Below are 15,709 nucleotides of genomic sequence, written 5' to 3'. Positions count from 1 at the left end.
TATTTTCTTCTATTTGTTTTCAGTTTTTGCCTTTTAATTTCAGTGAGTGCTCCCTTGTTCTTCTCCTGTGGGAATTTGCACAATTGGGTCTTCTACAATATTTTCTCCATTAATTTACAGACCTCTCTGATATCCCTTTTCACCATTCTCCTGTCCAAACTATGGTCCTGAGGCCCTGCACTTCTTATATAAAAAAAGCTCACACTGATTCCGTGACTGGGATCTGTAAATAGTCCTCCTCTTTTTAATCTCTCTTGAATATACTCTTTGTATTGAAGTCTATATAATTTTCATTGTCCTTCTTTGGTCTCTGGACTTTTTGATTTCTGCAATGTACTTTTTGACATGTGGTGACAAAAATATAATTGAGTCATCACCATGTGGAGGTATCATTGATCTATATAATGCAATAACAATAATTTCTGTATTAACATTCATAGTCTTCTTCATATAGTCTAGCATCTTAAACATTGTTTTAACTTATGCAGTACATTGAGCAGATGTCTTCATTCAACTGCCCACAATGACACCCACCATAGAGCTGTTTCTTGACTGTTTACATGTAATTCAGAACTTATTGTGGGTAGTTTAATGTTTTCTCTTTAGTGTGCAGAACATTGCACTTGTCTCTGGTGAATTATATCTACTACCATGTTTCCTAATAACCCAGTGCTTCTGGAGTTCCTCAAAATCCTCCAACAGCCACACTGTGGCAGGTCGCAGAGATGTGCAAGGGGAATGGGAAGGGCAAAATGAGCCTCCCTGTTCTTTCAAGGTCTGTCATGAAGTGAGCCACAACTGCAGTCCTTGTGCTCGGTGAGTGCACAGACGGTATGGGATTAGCACACCTAAAGTTGCTAGTCATCCCAAAAGCAGTAGAGAGGATCATGGCCCCATTTCCCACACTGTATCTGGTCAAGGAGAATAGTGTACATAGCACGCCTTAGGTGGTGTGGTAACAGGCTGCCTCCCACACAAAAGCCATGTATTCCCAAGAAGCACTCACTAGGATGTGGTCCAAAATATATGGTTGTAATAGTTTGATGGCTTTGCCCTTGAAATTAGGTGATTTCTACTGTTAATAAATAAATAATAAATTGCTCAAGTGAGTTTGGGGCTAGTGAAAAAGTGCCAGGTTGACACCTAAGGAGGAGATTTGTTTGTCCATCCACAGAAGAGGCCCTGCTTGGGCAGCCCATGCACTCTTTCACATTATCTCACCAATTTGCCCCAGCCCTCTTTTGAAGGAATAACCTCTATTGTAGAGAGAAGAATTTAAACTCACAGGCCAAAGTCAGACCTTTTGAATACTTGGCCTCTCTGCTGAGACTGGTGACAGAGTGACAGTAATGTTGATGGCTGTGTAACGTGGACACCTATTTACTGGCAACTGGACTGACATCATCAGCTCATGTCACATAAGACACCAACACACAGCAGCTGGCAGTGGCTTTTTTATTATGGGATGTTATGAGACGAGTTAGAACCAGTGACCTAGATAAGGGTATGGTCCCAATCCTCAGAGGAGGTGATTGCCCACAGCTCCCACTGCATTCAGTGCGAGTAGCATGCTCTGCTCCACACAGGATGCGCCTTGCAGAAATGTGCCCTTCTTTTTTAACCAGCATTACCAGTGTAATTTTTTTGTATAGTATGGTTTGGCACAAAGGATGCTTAAAGGAGCATTTATCAAACTGGGGTCCGCAGACCCCTGGGGGGCCGCAAGGGTACTCCAGGGGATCCGCGGGCCCTACTGATCAACTGCTCCCACTCCCTCCCTCAATTTCTTGGGGGAGGGGGCAGAAAGATGAGGGGAAGAGTAGGGATGGAGTGGGGGTGGGAAGGGGTGGAGTGGGGGCGAGGCCTGGGGCTGAGCTGGGGGCTTTGGGGTCTGTGAAAATTTTTTAAATCAAAATGGGGGTCCTCAGCTTGCTAAATTTTGAGAATCGCTGCCTTAGTCGAAAACTGCAGAGTATTGGCATGTAAACTCTACAGGCTTGTTTGTGCACCTGCGAAAGTAAATGGTAAAACTGTCATTGATTTTCAGTGGAAGCTACAGTGAGTCCTGAGGCCCTAATTCAGCAAAGCAATGAAGCACACGCTTAAAATGTAGCATGTGCCTGAGTACTCTGCTGAATTGGGACCTCGGTTCTTAATTATAATTAGAAGCCCAGAATAATTAACAATCCAGAAGAGACGGCCATCTTACCTGCATTCATTGTAGCCCCTTCAGAATGGGTGGGAAAGAACAGTCCTCTAGGGTCACTATCAGCTACATTCAATTATTTTTATGGTGGTTTTAGAGCTACTTTATTAGAAGAACAAAGATAATGGATCTTACCTCTTCACAACTATGAGGTCAAGATTCTCAAACTGCCTCTCCCAAACAAAACCGTCTGGGAGTTGGTATTTGCTAGTGCCCTAGCATATGTGCATATCTGGATGATGATGTATATCCTCAGGGTTAAGAGAGAGGGAAACATAACAGGAGTTGAAAACACTTGCCAGCTACAAGGGAAAGGGCTGCCTACAGCCACCAGGTACAAAATGGCAGCCTTTGGTGTGGAGCTGCTAGTCACTCCCTGCTAACTAACAAGAGTGTGACTTACACACAGGAGAGATCAGTGGTGACTAGGTTAATACAGAGGAAGGCATTCCTGGGGAAGTGCTTGCATTCCTATTTTTCTGTGGGGAAGGGATATGAGCTTTACGGATGTCATTTCCAAAAGCACCTAGGCAATTCAGGAGGCTAAATCTCACTTTCAAAAGTTACTGAGGCACTTCAGAGCTTAAGTGCCATTAACTTTCAACGAGACTTAGGCTCCTAAGCAACTTAGGTGCTTTGGAAATTTTACCCTGCAGCTGGAGCCTGGTGTGTTTGAGACAGTTATGTCCTTTGCTTTGATGTTAGGTTTCCACAATAAAAATTCAAATGCTTTTTGGACACCAACTGCTCAGAGTGTTTAAAGTTCACCAGTCCAGAAGGATTACCAGATCTGTGTATACAAGGGAGACTTTTGCTGGCACATTTGGGGAAGGCACTTGAAAATGCAGCCCTGAAAACCTCCAGGTTTGCCATGTATTCAAATGAAGATCTGCAATTCTCTGAGCTAAATTGTGCCGAAATTTACACCCTGTGCAATGCCATTGACTCTAATGGGGTGAGGGGAGTGTTCCCTGGGATGCCACAGGTGTAACTAAGAGTGAGCCTTGGCTCACTGGGCCCAATCTACCTTGCATTAGCTATTACTAATAACTATTTGTATTATAGTAGCATGTAGATCCCCTGTTTAGGATTGGGGCCTCCTTAAGCTAGGTGCTGTTTATATCCTCCTACCATGTAGCAGTACAAATGTAATCACATTCACGGAGACCGAGGGACAGACACCTCCAGTATATTGAAATACTATCATGAAAATGCATTTTATACATTTAATAAATATTTAACTCTCCCAGGTACTGTGACTAATCAAGGCAGTTTACCATTAACAGGTATTGGTTGAACTTTCCTTGAGATGCGTATTTAGCAGAGAACCAAAGGGCATTTTTATCCCCATTTCTTTTCCCTGTGAGCTGTCTGACCTTCTGTATGACCCATGCCATAGAACTTCTCCCAAAATAAAGCTAGGGTGTAGCTTTTAAAAAAAATCCAAATTTGATTTAAAAATTGTCAGTGATGGAGAATCCTCCACTACACTTAGCAAATTGTTCCAATGGTTAATTATTCTCACTGTTAAAAATGTACCCCTTATGTTCAGTCTGAATTTGTATAGCTTCAACTTCTAGCCATTGGATCGTCTTATACCTTTCTCATCATCCCCGCCACAGATCCACAGTTTAAAAAAAAAAAATCAAAAGACTGAAGCCTCAAGGCCACTTACAGGCAAAGAGCTTATTGGAACAGCTTTTAGTCACAAAAGGACATAGTTGTTCTTTACTGCAGTGACCTTTCCGATCAGGTTAAAGAGTAGGGAGAATTAATTACACTTAAAATTACACTCAACAGGCAAAGTTAAATTGAACATAAACATATTGTTGATGGAGAGCAACATTCTGCTCCACTCTCACATGACTTGTTTTTAGGGCTTTATATTTAGAACAGACATCCTTGGTGTGAAGAAACATCTCTGTATCCTCCAGAATACTTTTAGAAAACAGAAATCTCCTATTTGACTTTTCCACTAAGTTCACCCTCCTTTCCAGCATTTAATGTGCAGTTATTTACAAAAAAGTGACTCTACAAAATGTCATTATGGAGCTCCATGTTTGGGTCTCAGTGAATCTAGTTCACATTTGCTGGATTTAGAAGCACAAATATTTTTTCCCTAATGATCAGCCCTGAAACCTCACCCCAGAGATTTCAAATCTGGCTGAGCCTTTCTGGCACATGCATCAGCACCAGTGAGCAAGGAGAAATTTTTTCAGTACACCATTTTTTAATGAAAAATGCATTTTTGGGACCCTATTCGTAAAATAAATTGAAAAATTTGATTAATAGTTTTGATTAAATTTTTTTGAAAGAGTCTAAATGTTTCATTTTGACCATTTCAGAACATTTTGTTTCAACATTTTGATTTGAAACACCATTTCAATTTCAAATTTGGCAGTTAAAAAAACAACAGCCGCCGCACCCCTCCCCCCCCAAACAATGAAAAGGTTAAAAAAAAAACACCTGAAAAAGAGCTAAATTGGAAAGAAAAACTTGGGGGACCACGATGGTTGACTTTTGAGTTGACCAAAATATTTCAGTCTACTGGAAACAAAATTTTTGCAAGTTTTTGTGTTTGACAGAAAAAGAAAATTGGATTTTTTCCCCACATTAATTCGTTTGGCTATCAAACTGAAAACTCCATTATTTGCTCGGCTCTAATCACCAGTAATAAAGATTTTACAGTTGGAACTTATTGTCATTAACAATTCTCTTGATGCACAAGCTAGAATAAAATCTAACTCACTCTTGTAGCAGTAGCCATTGGTCAGTGGACACTGACATCTGACACATCACACCCTTATTTACATGGTGTCAAAATTAAACCAAAGCTTTTGCATATATGGTGATTTATTTCAGATGTTCTCTTGAATAGGTAAGTTTAAGTACCCCCACCTCAAGCCTGGCACAGCCAAATAAGGGAACCGAGATGCCAGTGCAAATAGCAAAAAAGTTGATTGGAATAATAATAAAACCCTGGCAGATTAAAGGGATCCTAATTTAACAATGTTAGACTATTGCAACAGTCCTCACCCTGCTTTACAAGGATTACCAGTTCAGTGACATATGGGTAGAAGGACAAAAATCAACGTGGAACAAGTTCTTGATCCAAAGACAATTATAGGTAGTTACAAAATCACTACACACCAGGAGACTACCACAGAAAGAAAAAAAAAAAAAAGTACAGTAAGGATGCCATATTGTTGCTGCCATTACAAGTGGGAAAGAATATTCAATTTCAAACACTGGTACAATAACAGCTATACCATCTACATCAGAGATACCACTTTCATATAAAAGCGGCAAAGAGTCCTGTGGCACCTTATAGACTAACAGATGTACTGGAGCATAAGCTTTCATGAGTGAATACTCACTTTGTTGGATACATGCATCCGACGAAGTGGGTATTCACCCACGAAAGCTTATGCTCCAATACGTCTGTTAGTCTATAAGGTGCCACAGGACTCTTTGCTGCTTTTACAGATCCAGACTAACATGGCTACTCCTCTGATACTTGACACTTCCATATAATTACTTTTTTGACCACAACTATACTTTACCCTGGTAGATGTGAATGACTGTTAAAACCAGTCAGGCTTATGCTGCTGTTAACAATACCTGCATTATCTAAACCATTTTGTTCCATTCTTTCAAGGACGATAAACTACTCACCATAGCACTATGAGACTAGGAAAAAGCCTTAATTTGTCAAAGTTGTTAAAACTCACTAAATTATTGGCTACAAAATCCTTTTTTCTCATGATGATAATAGTTTAGAAGACCCAAGTGCTATGAAAGATCAAGCTTTAATTTAAAAGATGGGTTTTTCCCAGAACTAAGCCCTATTATTTTGTAGCCCAGACTTAGATCTCAGGGTATTTGGGCTCAGGCAAAGCTCATCAACAGGGAGTGAGCAGGGTCTATTTAGCATCTGAACAGCTGCCAGTGAGGGCAAACCACAATGGCCCATACAGTTCTTTGCTTCTTCGGATTATTGTAAAGTGAATTTAGTTCTTGTGAAAAGGTGCTGGAGGAAGAGCCCAACAAGAAAGATCCCATTGGTTTCAATGGGAGCAAAATTAGTCCTCAGACTAGTCTGAACCCAAAACTTCAGTACAGACATGCAGACCCAGTGCAGGGTTCTGCAGCTTGCCTGCCAAAGTGCCTAATCTCCATTCTGGAGGGAACACCTGAAGGGGCAAGAGGGGGAATTTAGGCTGACTGACCTTTTCAGTCCTTGCCTTCTCTAATAAAACTGCCAACAAAGATGCTAATGTAGGATGGGGATACCTATCTGCTAAGCACTAGACTGAGAACAAGCCTTCCCATTTTCTACAGACACCTCTAAATTAGAGCTGCACCGGTGTCCAAATGTGAAGGACAAAGGGAAAATCCTGTTCTCTCCTCTGTGGTGTCATAGTATGGCCAGGATTTCAGAGTGGAGAGAGAATGCATAGGGGAGCTTCCTGCACAGCTGCATACCAAACAGTTTGGGGGTGGGTGGGCAGGGACTGGTGGATCTGCTGGATGTGCTGGTTCTCAGATCCACTTCCACCTCTCATGCAGTGTGGGTGCAGGCAGCTACAGGGCTGCTATAACGGCCGGAGTGGTTCCATGTTCATTACGTAGACTGGGAGAGGATGAGCCCTATTCTTTTACCCCTCTCCCCCCCTCCCTTTCCCCAGAGCTCACTAGCAACAGCCCCACTGCTCAGGCAGTGAACTGATTCCTGGTATTTGGGCCTAAATGTGCAAGTTAAGTATTCTGGTTCTTTATTTTTAACTGGAATTGACCATTCAGAAAACCTTTCCCTATCAGCCAGCAGAAGGAGAACCCCGTTGCTGAATTCTTCATGTTAGAAAAAGGGAGAGCAATTTAGCAGCACAAAATAGAAACATTTTTCTAAGAATGTCATTTTTGTTTTATTTTCTCCACATGCATAATTTTCATTTCAGTGTAACAGAAAAATGTTAAGAATCTCCTGTGCAGACTACAAACAGAAACCCTCTGTGTTGTCTGATTGCTTAAAAGACTGTGAAAGAGAGACCCACTTATCAACGTATTTCAAGGATAAAGTTTGAAAACTGGGCCACCTTGAGTCTATTTCTCTTACAACCTCTGCTCAGACATACAAGCACACTTATTAAGAAAGCCATGGTGAATCCTAAATAATGGCACGTATCCGACATAAAGGTGAGGCTGTCTATTCTGCTCTTATGAAACTTCCTCTTTATAGAAAGCTAGGAAGACCATGGAAGAAATAAAAAGATTTTATTTTAAACAAGTCCCACTGGTATGTCACCCAAATCCTTGTAAGCACATTTATACTTCAAATTTATTGCAAATAATTCCAGCTGAACAGAACTTAGTTAAAATATTATAATAGAATGATAGAAAGTCAAAATCAAAAATGGCTTATCTATTCCATTCCCTATATTTTCTGATGCTTTATATTGATTAGTTTTAAATGTCTGAAATGACACGACTTCTATCTGGTATATAGAGTGCAAGTGGACCTATAGACATTACTCTCTGCTTTGCTGCAATGGGAGACTTCTGATTACCTGGATCTACAGCACCCTGGGGCTTGATCCTGCAAATTCTTATTCCCTGACGCCTGATCCTCTTCCCATTGAAGCAAATAGTGATTTTGCCATCGGCTTCACTAGGAACAGGATCAGGCCCTTAAGACAATGGGTCTACCCATGTGAGAAATGGCTTTACATGAATGGGACCTTTGCTCTTCAAATGAAATGTAATCTTTCAGGTGGTCAGCATGAAGTAGGTGAGGCAAAAGAATGCAATTGAATATAAAGGCAGTGCTACCAAAAAAGAACTGGAAAGGGGAGGGGCGGGGCACATTCAGATTGTGCAGTCCAGGCAACACACCATAGCTGATCGCTCAGACAGACAATATACAGATACAGCAAACAGTATTTGCTGCCCAAATGAAAAGCATCAGGTTAGTGATGCTTCACAGCTTCAAATGTAACTGCACAAATGAATTTTCACTCCTTGGAGCAGCCTGGGAATCTGTGAGGAACACAGCACTTCCCCGGACTATAATTATGCTGACAAGAAATGAGAACTAAGGTCACTTTAACCACTATGTTGCCATCTCAACAAAGACAGTGATATTTGCAGACTATATTTCCCTTTGTACAGGCACTGAAGGTGAGTCCAAAAATGCAATATCCTCTACCTTGAAATGAGCTTTCAAAGGGAATGTAATCAGTCTGCTTGAAAGCTCTGACACCTGCACTGCTTCTCCCAATGAATTAAATATGAGAAATAAAACCATCCAGCTTCTGATGGCCAGGGCCCCACCTTCTGCTTGCTATTCAATTTCTAGATATCTCAAATGCAATTAAAATTGGAGGAGGGCAAGATTAACTGAATGAAACAGTAACCATTGCTGATGCTATTTTGGTCCAGGTGAAACCTTCACTAAAAAAGGCTTTTAAATAAATGACTCCGGCACTGCAACACTTGAAAGTGTTGGCCCCAATAGTCACATTCTTCAGGGGCACTGCCAGGTCAATTAGACTTAAAATTTAAGTTTTGGCTGGAATTTTTGAAAGTGCCTAAGAGAATTAGGGGTCCAACTCCCACTGAAAGTCAATGAGACTTAGGCAGCTAATTGACTTAGTAGGAGTTAGATGCCTTTGAAAATCCAAATCCCACCCTCAGGCCTGGTCTACGCTGTGTGTGGGGGATCTATCCAAGTTATGCAACTTCAGATATGCGAATAAAGTAGCTGAAGTCGACATACTTAGATCCACTTACCGCGATGTCTTCACTACGGTAAGTCGATGGCTGACGTGCCCCCATCGACTCCGCCTGCGCCTCTCACCCTGGTGGAGTACCGAGTCATCAGGGGAGTGTTTGGTGGTTGATTTATTGTGTCTAGACTAGACGCGTAATGTAATGTAATGTAATGTACACAAGCCCTTAGTAAATACAGGGTGAGATCCTCAGCTGGTGTAAACCAATAGAACTCCACTGATACCTACTTATGCCAGCAGAGGATCCAGGCCACAAAGTTTTACAAAACCCAAAATCAATCGAAAAATGTCAAAGAACTATTGTTTGGTTAATTCCAGTGATAACTAGTTTTTGTTTGGCATTCAGTGTGTATAACCCTAACACTGCAGCACTATGCTAGAGCACAAGAGCCAAAGAGTGAAAACGGCTAGACATTAGCTAGTGTTGTTTTCACTTCCCAAGCTGAGTGAACTGCAAAAACTAAACTACCAGAATAATAATTAAAAGGAAATTAGAGCATTAAATCTCTTCCAGTTTTAGGCTCTGATCCTGCAGTGCACGGTGTAATGCATTGCCTTCAGTCATGCTGCATACGGGTTCAAGACAGACCCGACAATTTCAGGATCAGGGCCTCACTTCTGTAAGGTTCTCATAAATGGCACATGTATTTTTTAAAATGTATGATCCAAATCCTGTTCTCCACAGTGCAAATCCACTGCAGCAATGGCAAAGCACCAGTATAAATGAGAGCAGAAATTTGACCTATGGGCTGAGACATCCAAAGCTACCTAAGTGATTTAGAGGCCCCATTCCCATTAAAATTAAAAGGAATTAGGCATCCAAATCTCTTATGTGGCTTTGAAAATCTCAGCCCTGATTTTTAACCTGAGAGTGTGCTTTTAATTCCCCATTGCTATTTTAAAATGGCATTCACCTCACAATACTCTGTGGTAGCCTAGAAACTATTTGGCTCACAAGAGAAGCACTTGGCACCTCTATGCTAAATTCTGGGCTTTGGCACATGGATGCTGACATTTGCAAGCAGTTCTAAGCCCTCACCAGTACCATGATGAAGTGTGAATAAGCCTTGTTGGAGCTGAGGCTTTCTCTGACCATTGCTATTAGTGTAACAACTATTATAGTATCACTGAAAAGGGGACTGAGTTTTTTCTTTTCAATTCCTTAAATTTCATCTGTCTACAGATGTTTTCTCTAACAATCCTTCTCTTTTTAGAGTCAGACATGCCAACAGTCATTGTTCAGAAAGGCTTCTAAAGCCTAGGAAACAGCATGCTATACCAGCATAAATTGGCAGAGACAGTAAGTGCACTAGCCCTTCATCTCTGGGATATGGATTCAAATCTGGACTGGGGTGACTAGATAAAATGAGTGCGATAGTCACATCTTTACACATAATGGACATTTGACCAGATCATAAAACCACTATATATGTATATACATAAATGTATACCCCAAATTAAAAAACATAGTAAAAGAACCACAAAAGAGCCACCGTGGCTAAACAACAAAGAAGCAGTGAGAGGCAAAAAGGCATCCTTTAAAAAGTGGAAGTTAAATGCTAATGAGAAAAATAGAAAGGAGCATAAATTCTGGCAAATGAAGTGTAAAAATATAATTAGAAAGGCCAAAAAAGAATTTGAAGAACAACTAGCCAAAGACTCAAAAAGTAATAGCAAACATTTTTTTAAGTACATCAGAAGCAGAAAGCCTGCTAAACAACCAGTGGGGCCACTGGACGATTGAGATACTAAAGGAGCACTCAAGGACGATAAGGCCATTGTGGAGAAACTAAATGAATTTGCATCGGTCTTCACGGTTGAGAATGTGAGGGAGATTCCCAAACCTGAGCCATTCTTTTTAGGTGACAAATCTGAGGAACTGTCCCAGATTGAGGTGTCATTAGAGGAGGTTTTGGAACAAATTGGTAAACTAAACATTAATAATTCACCTGGACCAGATGGTATTCACCCAAGAGTTCTGAAGGAACTCAAATGTGAAATTGCAGGACTACTAACTGTTGTCTGTAACCTATCATTTAAATCAGCTTCTGTACCAAATGACTGGAGGATAGCTAATGTGACGCTAATTTTCAAAAAGGGCTCCAGAGGTGACCACGGAAATTACAGACTGGTAAGCCTGGCTTCAGTACCAGGCAAACTGAAATTATAGTAAAGAACAAAATGGTCAGACAGATAGATGAACATAATTTGTTGGGGAATAGTCAACATGGTTTTTGTAAAGGGAAACCATGCCTCACCAATCTACTAGAATTCTTTGAGGGGGTCAACAAACGTGCACAAGGGGGATATAGTGTATTTAGATTTTCAGAAAGCCTTTGACAAGGTCCCTCACCAAAGGCTCTTAAGCAAAGTAACCAGTCATGGGATAAGAGGGAAGGTTCTCTCATGGATTGGTAATTGGTTAAAAGATACGAAACAAATGGAAGGAATAAATGGCCACTTTTCACAATGGAGAGAGGAAAATAGTGGTGTCCCCCAGGGGTCTGTACTGGCCCAGTCCTATTCAATATATTCATAAATGATCTGGAAAAAGAAGTAAACAGTGAGGTGGCAAAATTTGCAGATGATACAAAACTACTCAAGATAGTTAAGTCCCAGGCAGACTGCAAAGAGCTACAAAAGGATCTCTCAAAACTGGGTGATTGGGCAACAAAATGGCACATGAAATTCAATGTTGATAAATGCAAAGTAATGCACATTGGAAAGAATAATCCCAACTATACGTATAAAATGATGCTGTCTAAATAGCTGTTACCACTCAAGAAAGAGATCTTGAAGTCATTGTGGATGGAAAATATCCACTCAATGTGCAGCGGCCGTCAAAAAAGTGAACAGAATGTTGGGAATCATTAAAAAAGGGATAGATCATAAGACAGAAAATATCTTATTGCCTCTATCTAAATCCATAGTATGCCCACATCTTGAATACTGCATGCAGGTCTGGTCACCCATCTCAATATTGGAATTGGAATAGGTACAGAAAAGGGCAACAAAAATTATTAGGGGTATGGAATGGCTGCTGTATGAGGAGCAATTAAAAAGACTGGGATTTTTCAGCTTGGAAAAGAGAAGACTAAGGGGATATGATTGAGGTCTATGAAATCATGATTGGTGTGGAGAAAGTAAATAAGGAAGTGTTATTTACTCCTTCTCATAACACAAGAACTAGGGGTCACCAAATGAAATTAATAGGCAGCAGGCTTAAAACAAACAAAAGGAAGTATTTTTTTCACACAACTCACAGTCAACCTGTGGAACTCCTTGCCAGAGGATGTTGTGAAGGCCAAGACTATAACAGGGTTCAAAAAAGAACTAGATAAATTCATGGAGGATAGGTTCATCAATAGCTATTAGCCAGGATGGACAGGGATGGTGTCTCTACCCTCTGATGGGAATAGGCGACAGGGATGGATCACTTGATGATTACCTGTTCTGTTCATTCCTTCTGGGGCACGTGGCATTGGCCACTGTCGGAAGACAGGATACTGGGTTAGATGGACCTTTAGTTTGACTCAGTATGGCCGTTCTTATGTTCACTATAGAATTCATTGCAACTGGTAACTCTGCTCATAAGAAGCCTGTGCCTGAGATAGCAGAGGAAGGTTACATTCAGGATTGGTATATAATGGCAGAGCTACAGTGTATGAAAAAGCTTATGCAGCACTGGTCTACCCTATTTCTGGCTCTACACTGAATGATTGGTTGGGGAAGAGGCAACATGGCTTTTGTAAAGGGAAATCATGATTCACCAATCTATTAGAATTCTTTGAAGAGGGCAACAAACGTGTGGACAAGGGTGATCGTGTGGATATAATGTACTTGGACTTTCAGAAAACCTTTGACAAGGCCCCTCACCAAAGGCTCTTAAGCAAAGTAAGCAGTCATGGGATAAGAGGGAAGGCCCTCTTATGGATCAGAAACTGGTTAAAAGACAGGAGACAAACGGTAGGAATAAATGGTCAGTTTTCACAATGGAGAGAAGTAAATACTAGGGATTTGTACTGGGACCAGCACTGTTCAACATATTCATAAATGATCTGGAACAATGGGTAAACAGTGAGGTGGTAAAATTTGCAGATGATACAAAATTACTCAAGATAGTAAAGTCCAAAGCAGACTGCAAAGAGTTACAAAAGGATCTGGTAAGACTGGGTGACTGGGCAACAAAATTGCAGATGAAATTCAATGTTGATAAATGCAACATAATGCACATTGGAAAACATAATCCTAGCTATACATACAAAATGATGGAATCTAAATTAGCTGTTACCACTCAAGAAAGAGATCTTGGAGTCTTTGTGGATAGTTCTCTGAAAACATCCACTCAATGTGCAGCGACAGTCAAATAAGCTAACAAAATGTTAGGAACCATTAGAAAATGGATAGATAATAAGACAGAAAATATAATAATGCCACTATATAAATTACTTGGCATGCCCACACTTTGAATACTTCATGCAGTTCTGGTTGCCCCATCTCAAAAAAAGACAGATTAGAACTGGAAAAGGTACAGAGCAAGGCAACAAAAATGATCAGGGGTATGCAACAGCTTCCATATGAGAAGAGATTAAAAAGACTGAGGCTTTTCAGCTTGGCAAAGATGTGACTAAGCGGGGGGGGATATGATAGCAGTCTATACAATCATGAATGGTGTGGAGAAAAAGTATTCTTTGCTCCTTCATGTAACACAAGAACCAGGGGTCACCCAATGAAATTAATAGGCAGCACGTTTAAAACAAACAAAAGGAAATAGTTCTTCACACAACGCACAATCAACCTGTGGAACTTGTACTATAACAGGGTTCAAAAAAGAATGAGATAACTTCATGGAGGATAGGTCCATCAATGACTATTGGCCAAGATGGTCAGGAATGCTACATCATGCTCTGAGTGTCCCTACCCTCTCACTGCCAGAAACTGGGAATGGACAACAGGGGATGGATCACTCGATGACTGCCTGTTCTGTTTATTCCCTCTGGAGCATCTGGCATTGGCCACTGTCGGAAGACAGGATACTGGGCAAGATGGACCATTGATTTGACCCAGTATGGGCATTCCTATGTACTGTGCTTTGTTTTCACGACCATGAAATTTTCTCATTGTTTTTTTAAGGGTGGTAAAGATTCCTTTTTGACAATGAATAACTGCGGCTAAGTATCACAGAATAAGATTCCTTAGCTAAAGAGAAACACAGCAATTGTCACATACTTGGAGAACATTGGAAACAATCCAACAGCCAGTTTAGTGATCTGCTACTTGGATACACCATATTCTATGAGCTAAATAACTACCACCATACTCTTATCCCACTCTACAGATTGCAATACTTTACCAGTCTCCTCTACCATATAACACTCATATTCTTTTTCTGTTTCCTTTCCCATCATTGCTGTCTAAGACGTGTATATCTATAAACAGAAGCTATTTCTTTTCTAATTTAGATACCACATTATATCTAAACCTATCTTGTCTATGTTGCATTTAGATTGTTAGCTCCTTGAGGCAGAGACCTTGCCTTCCTCTGTGTTTACATAACACTGACCAGCGAATGGAATAATGGCATTCAATAAATAATAAATTGTTTGCCTATATATTTACAGTCACATTGTGCCCTTGTTTTACTCAGTTGAGAAAGGAAATAAGTGGAGTAAATTCTCCCCTCTTCCCTATCTTACTGCTCAGCAGAGTAAGACCTAACTGGCTCTTGGGTCTGGCTCTTGTGTCAAGCAAGACGTATGATTTCCAGATGGTCTGACCTATAAGCAAGTGGGTGGGGAGGGGATGGACAAGATAGGGAGTTGCAAGAGCTTCTCCCTGCCCCACTCACTGGCAAGAATAGCTGGCCAGGCACGGGATGGACAAGATAGGGAGTTGCAAGAGCTTCTCCCTGCCCCACTCACTGGCAAGAATAGCTGGCCAGGCACAAGGGGAGAAGCAAGCTGCATCCTTTCAAGGGCCACACTGACTTTGCCTCTTCTGAGGGCTCCACCTGAAGGACTGATCTAGCCTTAAATGATTTCTGATCATTTGCAACATCAGAATTGCTTCCATGATGGTGAATTCTGTGACGAGAGGCACTGAACAGAGGCATCAGTGAAAGAATCCAGATAGAGGCAGCATACATAGAAGAACTATTTTCTTTACATCCAAGTATCTTAACATGCAGTAATGATCAGAAGAGGAAATTCAGAAAATAACATGTCAATGTAACAGAGGTGGGTATTGTCTTCCAAAATGCATCAATGGCAACTCATTGCTGTTTTTAGGAACGTAGAAGTCAAATCCTGCTTGCCTTACTCACATAAGTAGGACCACTGGGCCTGATTCTGATCTCACGTTTGTGCAAATAAGGAGTGATCCCATTATAATCAATGGAGATGCCAGCTGTACAAAACTGAGTGAGATCAGAATCAGGCCCACCATCTTCAAACAGAGCTCCTACTTGTGTAAGCAAGTTGAGCAGGATTTGGCCTTGGATCAGGACTCTTTAGCTGTGGAATCCTACAAACAGCTTACTATTCTTTACAACGTAATTGTTAAATACACAGTGCTGATGTGCAGTAGCTTAGAACCAACATGTTGGTTTTGTTTTTAAAGTGTTGAATTACAAAACCCTATATGAGATGTCATCATAATATTTTTAATGCAGTTTATATTTAAAGTATGTAAGTATTCCCCTGCAGTGTTATGAATC

Source organism: Natator depressus, chromosome 6 (genome assembly GCF_965152275.1).
Source record: "Natator depressus isolate rNatDep1 chromosome 6, rNatDep2.hap1, whole genome shotgun sequence".
NCBI classification, from domain to species: domain Eukaryota; kingdom Metazoa; phylum Chordata; order Testudines; family Cheloniidae; genus Natator; species Natator depressus.
The sequence above is the reverse complement of the archived record's forward strand: the minus strand, read 5'-3'. Positions refer to the sequence as shown.